The following is a 12,444-nucleotide window of genomic DNA, read 5'->3' on the forward strand; positions in this document are numbered from 1 at the left end:
ACTATAACAGATGCAAACTTGTCCTGTGTGGTGGAGATGAGATTTGATAAAGTAAGTGGAAATCCAGTAAAACTTTCATTTGGCTACCATGTGCCAAATGCAATATAAAAGGAATCTGAACACATTCGCGCAAAAATGAAATGACCACAATTTTCTCCAAAACTATAACAGATGCAAACTTGTCCTGTGTGGTGGAGATGAAATTTGATAAAGTAAGTGGAAATCCAGTAAAAGTTTCATTTGGCTACTTTGCACTCTCGAGATAATCGTCACCATGTGCCAAATGCAATATAAAAGGAATCTGAACACATTCGCGCAAAAATGAAATGACCACAATTTTCTCCAAAACTATAACAGATGCAAACTTGTCCTGTGTGGTGGAGATGAGATTTGATAAAGTAAGTGGAAATCCAGTAAAAGTTTCATTTGGCTACTTTGCACTCTCGAGATAATCGTCACCATGTGCCAAATGCAATATAAAAGGAATCTGAACACATTCGCGCAAAAATGAAATGACCACAATTTTCTCCAAAACTATAACAGATGCAAACTTGTCCTGTGTGGTGGAGATGAGATTTGATAAAGTAAGTGGAAATCCAGTAAAAGTTTCATTTGGCTACTTTGCACTCTCGAGATAATCGTCACCATATGCCAAATGCAATATAAAAGGAATCTGAACACATTCGCGCAAAAATGAAATGACAACAATTTTCTCCAATACTATAACAGATGCAAACTTGTCCTGTGTGATGGAGATGAGATTTGATAAAGTGGAAATCCAGTAAAAGTTTCATTTGGCTACTTTGCACTCTCGAGATAATCGTCACCATGTGCCAAATGCAATATAAAAGGAATCTGAACACATTCGCGCAAAAATGAAATGACCACAATTTTCTCCAAAACTATAACAGATGCAAACTTGTCCTGTGTGGTGGAGATGAGATTTGATAAAGTAAGTGGAAATCCAGTAAAAGTTTCATTTGGCTACTTTGGACTCTCGAGATAATCGTCACCATGTGCCAAATGCAATATAAAAGGAATCTGAAGACATTCGCGCAAAAATGAAATGACCACAATTTTCTCCAAAACTGTAACAGATGCAAACTTGTCCTGTGTGGTGGAGATGAGATTTGATAAAGTAAGTGGAAATCCAGTAAAAGTTTCATTTGGCTACTTTGCACTCTCGAGATAATCGTCACCATGTGCCAAATGCAATATAAAAGGAATCTGAACACATTCGCGCAAAAATGAAATGACCACAATTTTCTCCAAAACTATAACAGATGCAAACTTGTCCTGTGTGGTGGAGATGAGATTTGATAAAGTAAGTGGAAATCCAGTAAAAGTTTCATTTGGCTACTTTGCACTCGCAAGATAATCGTCACCATGTGCCAAATGCAATATAAAAAAAATCTGAACACATTCGCGCAAAAATGAAATAACCACAATTTTCTCCAAAACTATAACAGATGCAAACTTGTCCTGTGTGGTGGAGATGAGATTTGATAAAGTAAGTGGAAATCCAGTAAAAGTTTCATTTGGCTACTTTGCACTCTCGAGATAATCGTCACCATGTGCCAAATGCAATATAAAAGGAATCTGAACACATTCGCGCAAAAATGAAATGACCACAATTTTCTCCAAAACTATAACAGATGCAAACTTGTCCTGTGTGGTGGAGATGAGATTTGATAAAGTAAGTGGAAATCCAGTAAAAGTTTCATTTGGCTACTTTGCACTCTCGAGATAATCGTCACCATGTGCCAAATGCAATATAAAAGGAATCTGAACACATTCGCGCAAAAATGAAATGACCACAATTTTCTCCAAAACTATAACAGATGCAAACTTGTCCTGTGTGGTGGAGATGAGATTTGATAAAGTAAGTGGAAATCCAGTAAAAGTTTCATTTGGCTACTTTGCACTCTCGAGATAATCGTCACCATGTGCCAAATGCAATATAAAAGGAATCTGAACACATTCGCGCAAAAATGAAATGACCACAATTTTCTCCAAAACTATAACAGATGCAAACTTGTCCTGTGTGGTGGAGATGAGATTTGATAAAGTAAGTGGAAATCCAGTAAAAGTTTCATTTGGCTACTTTGCACTCTCGAGATAATCGTCACCATGTGCCAAATGCAATAAAAAAGGAATCTGAACACATTCGCGCAAAAATGAAATGACCACAATTTTCTCCAAAACTATAACAGATGCAAACTTGTCCTGTGTGGTGGAGATGAGATTTGATAAAGTAAGTGGAAATCCAGTAAAAGTTTCATTTGGCTACTTTGCATTCTCGAGATAATCGTCACCATGTGCCAAATGCAATATAAAAGGAATCTGAACACATTCGCGCAAAAATGAAATGACCACAATTTTCTCCAAAACTATAACAGATGCAAACTTGTCCTGTGTGGTGGAGATGAGATTTGATAAATTAAGTGGAAATCCAGTAAAAGTTTCATTTGGCTACTTTGCACTCTCGAGATAATCGTCACCATGTGCCAAATGCAATATAAAAGAAATCTGAACACATTCGCGCAAAAATGAGATGACCACAATTTTCTCCAAAACTATAACAGATGCAAACTTGTCCTGTGTGGTGGAGATGAGATTTGATAAAGTAAGTGGAAATTTAGTAAAAGTTTCAATTGGCTACTTTGCACTCTCGAGATAATCGTCACCATGTGCCAAATGCAATATAAAAGGAATCTGAACACATTCGCGCAAAAATGAAATGACCACAATTTTCTCCAAAACTATAACAGATGCAAACTTGTCCTGTGTGGTGGAGATGAGATTTGATAAAGTAAGTGGAAATCCAGTAAAAGTTTCATTTGGCTACTTTGCACTCTCGAGATAATCGTCACCATGTGCCAAATGCAATATAAAAGGAATCTGAACACATTCGCGCAAAAATGAAATGACCACAATTTTCTCCAAAACTATAACAGATGCAAACTTGTCCTGTGTGGTGGAGATGAGATTTGATAAAGTAAGTGGAAATCCAGTAAACGTTTCATTTGGCTACTTTGGACTCTCGAGATAATCGTCACCATGTGCCAAATGCAATATTAAAGGAATCTGAACACATTCGCGCAAAAATGAAATGACCACAATTTTCTCCAAAACTATAACAGATGCAAACTTGTCCTGTGTGGTGGAGATGAGATTTGATAAAGTAAGTGGAAATCCAGTAAAAGTTTCATTTGGCTACTTTGGACTCTCGAGATAATCGTCACCATGTGCCAAATGCAATATAAAAGGAATCTGAACACATTCGCGCAAAAATGAAATGACCACAATTTTCTCCAAAACTATAACAGATGCAAACTTGTCCTGTGTGGTGGAGATGAGATTTGATAAAGTAAGTGGAAATCCAGTAAAAGTTTCATTTGGCTACTTTGCACTCTCGAGATAATCCTCACCATGTGCCAAATGCAAGATAAAAGGAATCTGAACACATTCGCGCAAAAATGAAATGACCACAATTTTCTCCAAAACTATAACAGATGCAAACTTGTCCTGTGTGGTGGAGATGAGATTTGATAAAGTAAGTGGAAATCCAGTAAAAGTTTCATTTGGCTACTTTGCACTCTCGAGATAATCGTCACCATGTGCCAAATGCAATATAAAAGGAATCTGAACACATTCGCGCAAAAATGAAATGACCACAATTTTCTCCAAAACTATAACAGATGCAAACTTGTCCTGTGTGGTGGAAATGAGATTTGATAAAGTAAGTGGAAATCCAGTAAAAGTTTCATTTGGCTACTTTGCACTCTCGAGATAATCGTCACCATGTGCCAAATGCAATATAAAAGGAATCTGAACACATTCGCGCAAAAATGAAATGACCACAATTTTCTCCAAAACTATAACAGATGCAAACTTGTCCTGTGTGGTGGAGATGAGATTTGATAAAGTAAGTGGAAATCCAGTAAAAGTTTCATTTGGCTACTTTGCACTCTCGAGATAATCGTCACCATGTGCCAAATGCAATATAAAAGGAATCTGAACACATTCGAGCAAAAATGAAATGACCACAATTTTCTTCAAAACTATAACAGATGCAAACTTGTCCTGTGTGGTGGAGATGAGATTTGATAAAGTAAGTGGAAATCCAGTAAAAGTTTCATTTGGCTACTTTGCACTCTCGAGATAATCGTCACCATGTGCCAAATGCAATATAAAAGGAATCTGAAGACATTCGCGCAAAAATGAAATGACCACAATTTTCTCCAAAACTATAACAGATGCAAACTTGTCCTGTGTGGTGGAGATGAGATTTGATAAAGTAAGTGGAAATCCAGTAAAAGTTTCATTTGGCTACTTTGCACTCTCGAGATAATCGTCACCATGTGCCAAATGCAATATAAAAGGTGTTACGGGGGGCTGTCTGATAATAACCGAAAGGAGTATCAGACAGTCAGGGTCCACCGTGCAAAGACTTTGCTGCAGACTATGGCAGAGTGCAATACCTCTGTTAACTCACAGAAGGATATAATAAGTAAGTAAAGCAATTCCTCCCTTACTTGGAGGGTGTTTTTAATGATCTCTGTTAATAATCACAGAGACAAAGGCAATGTGTGCGAAATGGCACCTACCTAGGTCCGCTCTTCTAGTGGTGCAAAAGAGACGAACAGCAGCGTAAGCCGCACAAAGCTCCTACCTGCGTTCGCTCCACTAGTGTGCGAGGACACGAACCACTAGATATGGCACCTGCCTAGGTCCGCTCTTCTAGTGGTGCAAAAGAGACGAACAGCAGCGTAAGCCGCACAAAGCTCCTACCTCTGTTCGCTCCCCTAGTGTGCGAGGATACGAACAACTGCCAGACGCAGTATAAGGAACGTTACCCTAGCGGCAACGTCCACCTACGAGTAGAATCACAAGGCCCAGCCAGACCATGTGCCTCAGGCACCTGCCTATGTCCGCTCCCCTAAGAGGTAAGGATACGGACAGCAGCCGAAGCTGTAAGGTATAAGAACGCTACCCTGCCGGTAGCGCTCACCTAGCATAGACAGAGGAATGCCTAGAGGAACGCGCACAGAGCGTCTACTCATATGCATGAACCAAGAGGACTGAGCACCATGCGGCGTGTGTCAGGGTCTTATATAGACTCTGTGCCTCATCCAAGATGGAGGACACCAGAGTCAATCCGCTGCCAGAACGACAGGAGTGACGTCATGCTGGCCTATCACCGAGCAAGACGTCACAAGCACATGACCAGCGACCAATCGGCATAGAAGGTGTCAGAGACATGTGACCTCGTGTCAGCGATGATGTCACCCGCACATGTGCAATGGCTCCAAGATTGGACTTAGTCTCCGGCGCTCGCACATGTGCAGTAGCAAGAAATCTGGACTTAGTCTCCAGCGCTCGCACATGTGCAGTAGCAAGAAATCTGGACTTAGTCTCCAGCGCTCGCACATGTGCAGTAGCAAGAAATCTGGACTTAGTCTCCAGCGCTCGCACATGTGCAGTAGCAAGAAATCTGGACATAGTCTCCAGTGCTCGCAGCAACCGTAACAGTACCTCCCCCTCAAGGGCCCCCCTCCCGGCGACGCAGGTAATCGGCAACTAAGTCGGGAGCATGGACAGCCTCCTCAGGCTCCCAAGAGCGATGTTCCGGGCCATAGCCCTCCCAATCTATCAAGAAGAACCTGCGCCCTCTAACCATCTTAGAACCAACTATGGCTCGTACCTCATAGCTAGAGCGAGAGGAATCAGAGGCAGGAGAGTGCACTTCACGAGTGTGAGGTAAAATAGCCGGCTTTAGCAGTGAGACATGGAATTTGTCATGAATCCTAAGATGGACAGGTAACTTCAATTGATAGACTACAGGATTTACCTGTCGAAGAACCTCATAAGGACCCAGGAAGCGAGGAGCAAATTTGACAGAGCTCACTCTTAGTCTCACGTGTTTTGCAGAGAGCCACACAAAGTCCCCTGGAGAAAAGACAGGAGCCGGGCGACGAAACCGATCGGACACCGTCTTCATACGGTCCTTAGCTGCTTGGATCGACTCTTGAGTCCGATCCCAAACCTCTCTGGCATTAGTTGCCCAGTCGGCCACAAGAGGAGGAGGTGCAGCAGCGGGAAACGGTACCGGTACCCTAGGGTGTTGCCCATTATTGAGTACGAACGGTGTCTGCCCAGTGGCCTCAGCCAGCGAATTGTTAAGGGCAAATTCTGCCCAGGGTAGGAGGGAGGACCAGTTATCGTGGTTCTCAGCAACAAAGTGTCGAAGGTATATAATCATAGATTGATTGGTACGTTCAACCAAACCATTAGTCTCCGGATGGTATGCCGAAGAGAGATTCAACTCAATTTGCAGAAGGCTACAAAGCTCTCGCCAGAAACGGGAAGTAAATTGCGGGCCTCTATCACAAATGATACGATCTGGCATCCCGTGAAGCCTAAAGACATGCTTGAGGAATAGTTTGGCTAGTACCCTGGAAGATGGGATTCTCGATAACGGTACGAGATGAACCATCCGGGAGAAATGGTCCGTAATGACCCACACAAATCTATGTCCCTGTGAACATGGAAGATCACCCACAAAGTCCATGCCTACCACCTCCCATGGTCTATCTGGCACTGGTAAAGGATGCAAGAGCCCAGCCGGTCTCTGCCGTAATGGACGGTTGCGAGCACACGAGTAGCAGGAACCGACATATCTCTTGACGTGGCTGGCTAAGTGTGGCCACCAATACCACCTCTCCAGTAACTCGCGTGTCCGCCTAATACCAAAATGCCCACCCACCTTTGAGGTGTGGGCCCATGACAGTATATCATTCTGTCGATCAGGCGGAACAAAGGTCTTGCCCGGTGGGATTTGGTCTAACGTCACAGGGGAGAGCGTATGAAAAACCCTGGAGGGAAGGATAAGACGAGGTTCGTCAATCTCTTCCTGGGTAGAAAGCATAGAGCGAGACAGGGCGTCTGCCTTGTTATTCTTACTCCCAGACAAATAGTTGATGGAGAAGTGAAAGCGGGAGAAAAACAAGGACCAGCGGGCTTGGCGAGGATTCAGACGCTGAGCGGTTTGTAAGTACGTCAGATTCTTATGGTCTGTATAGACCTGGAAAGGATGTTTCGCTCCTTCCAGCAAGTGACGCCACTCCTCCAAGGCTAATCTCAAGGCGAGCAGTTCCCTATCCCCAATGGTATAGTTTCTCTCTGCCGGTGAAAAGGTTTTAGCAAAGAAGAAACACAGCCTTTTTCTACCTGCACCGTTCTTTTGATACAAGACCGCACCAGCACCCACTGAAGAGGCATCAACCTCTAAGAGGAAGGGCTTACTCTCATCGGGTCTTTGAAGAACGGGAGCAGTTGAAAAGTGTCTTTTTACTGCCTCAAAAGCCTGAGATGTCTCAGTAGACCAGGCTTTGGGATTAGCACCTTTCTTAGTCAAGGCCACCAAAGGGGCCACCAAAGTAGAGAAATGGGGTATGAACTGCCTGTAATAATTTATGAATCCTAAGAAGCGTTGCACCGCCTTCAAGGAATGAGGTTCGGACCATTGCAGTACAGCAGAGAGCTTCGCAGGATCCATAGCCAGACCCTCTTGTGAGATAATGTAACCCAAAAAAGGCAATGAGGACTGCTCGAATACACATTTCTCGAGTTTAGCAAACAATGAGTGCTCCCTTAAACGGGAAAGGACACGAACGACATCCTGACGATGAGTCTCCAGATCAGGAGAAAAAATCAGGATGTCGTCCAGATACACCACTACTGAGGATAACAGTAAATCCCTGAACACATCGTTTACGAAGTCCTGAAATACTGCGGGTGCATTACATAACCCAAAAGGCATGACGAGGTATTCATAGTGACCGTCTCGGGTGTTAAAAGCGGTCTTCCATTCGTCACCCTTTCGAATTCGTACCAAGTTATACGCACCCCGCAGATCCAACTTCGTAAAAACTTGAGCTCCTCTCAGTCTGTCAAAGAGCTCCGAAATTAAAGGTAATGGGTATTTGTTCTTTATTGTGATTGCGTTGAGACCCCTGTAATCTATGCAGGGACGCAAATCACCCTCTTTCTTCCGAACAAAGAAAAACCCAGCTCCCGCGGGAGAGACAGACTTACGAATGAACCCCTTCTCTAAGCTCTCTCTTATATAGGTCGACATGGCCTCCGACTCAGGTATCGACAGGGGGTAAACCCTGCCTTTAGGTGGAACCGAACCTGGGATAAGGTCTATGGCACAGTCATACGGCCTATGGGGTGGAAGAACCTCAGCACCCTGTTTGGAGAACACGTCAGCGAAATCCAAATAGGGTGTAGGTATGGGAGAGAGATCAGTTGATGCAACCGCAACGACCTTAGGTGGTAAGGGAAGACATCGGGACTGACATTTCGAACCCCAACTAATAATGCTGTCAGACTCCCAGTCAATGTGAGGAGCATGAGTCCGAAGCCATGGAAGACCCAGAAGGACGTCGTCTATACCCTCAGGCAAAACAAGAAAAGAAATCTCCTCTATGTGACCCTGAGACAGGGAAAGGCGCAAGGGAACTGTCCTCAATGTAATGGAGTCAGACAACATAGTTCCATTAACAACACGGACAGGAATAGGCGCCTCTAACATGATAGAGGGAATATTGTGTCCCTTTACAAATCCTGAGGACACAAAAATCCCGTCAGCTCCGGAATCCACAAAAGCCATAATAGGCCATGTATTCTCAGATAACGAGAGCTGACCTGGGATACAACACTTAGAGGGTGCAGAAGATGTCTCTAGTAACCCCCCTCTAATGGTTACTAGGCCAGGGAGTTTCCCTGACGACTAGGACACTTGTTGGCATAGTGCCCAGCCTGACGACATACGTAACATATAGGAGGACCAGACTTGCGTAGTCTGGAGAACGTATGACCTAACTCCATAGGAGTGGGAGATGTTTCAGATGCTGAGGAAGATGGTAGTGGACCCTCAACAACTGGAATAGCCCGATGCTTAGGGCGTGAGGAAGAGACCTCGAGTCTACGTTCCTTATGGCGTACATCGATCCTCGTTGCTACTGTGATCAAGTCCTCCAGAGAAGCAGGGACCTCACGAGTAGCAAGAGCATCCTTGACATAGCCTGCCAACCCTCTCCAGAAGATAGGAATCAACACCTTCTCTGGCCAATCTAGTTCTGCCACCAGAGTTCTAAAAGCAATGGCATAAGAACTAGTGGATAACGAACCCTGAGATAGATCTAACAGTCTCAAGGCCGCATCATGGGTAACCTGCGGACCCATGAATACCGCCTTAAGAGCATCAAGAAAGTCTTGATGTCTCAGAGTAACCACATCAGAGCGCTCCCATAAGGGAGTCGCCCATTCTAAGGCTTTGTCCTGAAGTAAGGAGATGATAAAGCCTACTCTGGACCTCTCCGTAGAGAAGCGAGAAGAGTTGACCTCTAGGTGTATCTGACACTGACTAATGAAACCACGACATGATCTGGCATCGCCAGAATATCTGTTTGGCAGAGCAAGTCGAGGATCATGTGCAGATGTCACCATGGTCTGAGGTTTATCCTCTATACTCTTGAGCCGTGACTCAAGTACTTGTATGTAACGGTGTAACTGCTGATATTCTGCCATAACTGCCAGACCCTTGGCTCAGTCCTAATGTTACGGGGGGCTGTCTGATAATAACCGAAAGGAGTATCAGACAGTCAGGGTCCACCGTGCAAAGACTTTGCTGCAGACTATGGCAGAGTGCAATACCTCTGTTAACTCACAGAAGGATATAATAAGTAAGTAAAGCAATTCCTCCCTTACTTGGAGGGTGTTTTTAATGATCTCTGTTAATAATCACAGAGACAAAGGCAATGTGTGCGAAATGGCACCTACCTAGGTCCGCTCTTCTAGTGGTGCAAAAGAGACGAACAGCAGCGTAAGCCGCACAAAGCTCCTACCTGCGTTCGCTCCACTAGTGTGCGAGGACACGAACCACTAGATATGGCACCTGCCTAGGTCCGCTCTTCTAGTGGTGCAAAAGAGACGAACAGCAGCGTAAGCCGCACAAAGCTCCTACCTCTGTTCGCTCCCCTAGTGTGCGAGGATACGAACAACTGCCAGACGCAGTATAAGGAACGTTACCCTAGCGGCAACGTCCACCTACGAGTAGAATCACAAGGCCCAGCCAGACCATGTGCCTCAGGCACCTGCCTATGTCCGCTCCCCTAAGAGGTAAGGATACGGACAGCAGCCGAAGCTGTAAGGTATAAGAACGCTACCCTGCCGGTAGCGCTCACCTAGCATAGACAGAGGAATGCCTAGAGGAACGCGCACAGAGCGTCTACTCATATGCATGAACCAAGAGGACTGAGCACCATGCGGCGTGTGTCAGGGTCTTATATAGACTCTGTGCCTCATCCAAGATGGAGGACACCAGAGCCAATCCGCTGCCAGAACGACAGGAGTGACGTCATGCTGGCCTATCACCGAGCAAGACGTCACAAGCACATGACCAGCGACCAATCGGCATAGAAGGTGTCAGAGACATGTGACCTCGTGTCAGCGATGATGTCACCCGCACATGTGCAATGGCTCCAAGATTGGACTTAGTCTCCGGCGCTCGCACATGTGCAGTAGCAAGAAATCTGGACTTAGTCTCCAGCGCTCGCACATGTGCAGTAGCAAGAAATCTGGACTTAGTCTCCAGCGCTCGCACATGTGCAGTAGCAAGAAATCTGGACTTAGTCTCCAGCGCTCGCACATGTGCAGTAGCAAGAAATCTGGACATAGTCTCCAGTGCTCGCAGCAACCGTAACAAAAGGAATCTGAACACATTCGCGCAAAAATGAAATGACCACAATTTTCTCCAAAACTATAACAGATGCAAACTTGTCGTGTGTGGTGGAGATGAGATTTGATAAAGTAAGTGGAAATCCAGTAAAAGTTTCATTTGGCTACTTTGCACTCTCGAAATAATCGTCACCATGTGCCAAATGCAATATAAAAGGAATCTGAACACATTCGCGCAAACATGAAATGACCACAATTTTCTCCAAAACTATAACAGATGCAAACTTGTCCTGTGTGGTGGAGATGAGATTTGATAAAGTAAGTGGAAATCCAGTAAAAGTTTCATTTGGCTACTTTGCACTCTCGAGATAATCGTCACCATGTGCCAAATGCAATATAAAAGGAATCTGAACACATTCGCGCAAAAATGAAATGACCACAATTTTCTCCAAAACTATAACAGATGCAAACTTGTCCTGTGTGGTGGAGATGAGATTTGATAAAGTAAGTGGAAATCCAGTAAAAGTTTCATTTGGCTACTTTGCACTCTCGAGATAATCGTCACCATGTGCCAAATGCAATATAAAAGGAATCTGAACACATTCGCGCAAAAATGAAATGACACAATTTTCTCCAAAACTATAACAGATGCAAACTTGTCCTGTGTGGTGGAGATGAGATTTGATAAAGTAAGTGGAAATCCAGTAAAAGTTTCATTTGGCTACTTTGCACTCTCGAGATAATCGTCACCATGTGCCAAATGCAATATAAAAGGAATCTGAACACATTCGCGCAAAAATGAAATGACCACAATTTTCTCCAAAACTATAACAGATGCAAACTTGTCCTGTGTGGTGGAGATGAGATTTGATAAAGTAAGTGGAAATCCAGTAAAAGTTTCATTTGGCTACTTTGCACTCTCGAGATAATCGTCACCATGTGCCAAATGCAATATAAAAGGAATCTGAACACATTCGCGCAAAAATGAAATGACCACAATTTTCTCCAAAACTATAACAGATGCAAACTAAACTATAACAGATGCAAACTTGTCCTGTGTGGTGGAGATGAGATTTGATAAAGTAAGTGGAAATCCAGTAAAAGTTTCATTTGGCTACTTTGCACTCTCGAGATAATCGTCACCATGTGCCAAATGCAATATAAAAGGAATCTGAACACATTCGCGCAAAAATGAAATGACACAATTTTCTCCAAAACTATAACAGATGCAAACTTGTCCTGTGTGGTGGAGATGAGATTTGATAAAGTAAGTGGAAATCCAGTAAAAGTTTCATTTGGCTACTTTGCACTCTCGAGATAATCGTCACCATGTGCCAAATGCAATATAAAAGGAATCTGAACACATTCGCGCAAAAATGAAATGACCACAATTTTCTCCAAAACTATAACAGATGCAAACTTGTCCTGTGTGGTGGAGATGAGATTTGATAAAGTAAGTGGAAATCCAGTAAAAGTTTCATTTGGCTACTTTGCACTCTCGAGATAATCGTCACCATGTGCCAAATGCAATATAAAAGGAATCTGAACACATTCGCGCAAAAATGAAATGACCACAATTTTCTCCAAAACTATAACAGATGCAAACTTGTCCTGTGTGGTGGAGATGAGATTTGATAAAGTAAGTGGAAATCCAGTAAAAGTTTCATTTGGCTACTTTGCACTCTCGAGATAATC

The sequence above is a fragment of the Anomaloglossus baeobatrachus genome, chromosome 11, assembly GCF_048569485.1.
Source record: "Anomaloglossus baeobatrachus isolate aAnoBae1 chromosome 11, aAnoBae1.hap1, whole genome shotgun sequence".
NCBI classification, from domain to species: domain Eukaryota; kingdom Metazoa; phylum Chordata; class Amphibia; order Anura; family Aromobatidae; genus Anomaloglossus; species Anomaloglossus baeobatrachus.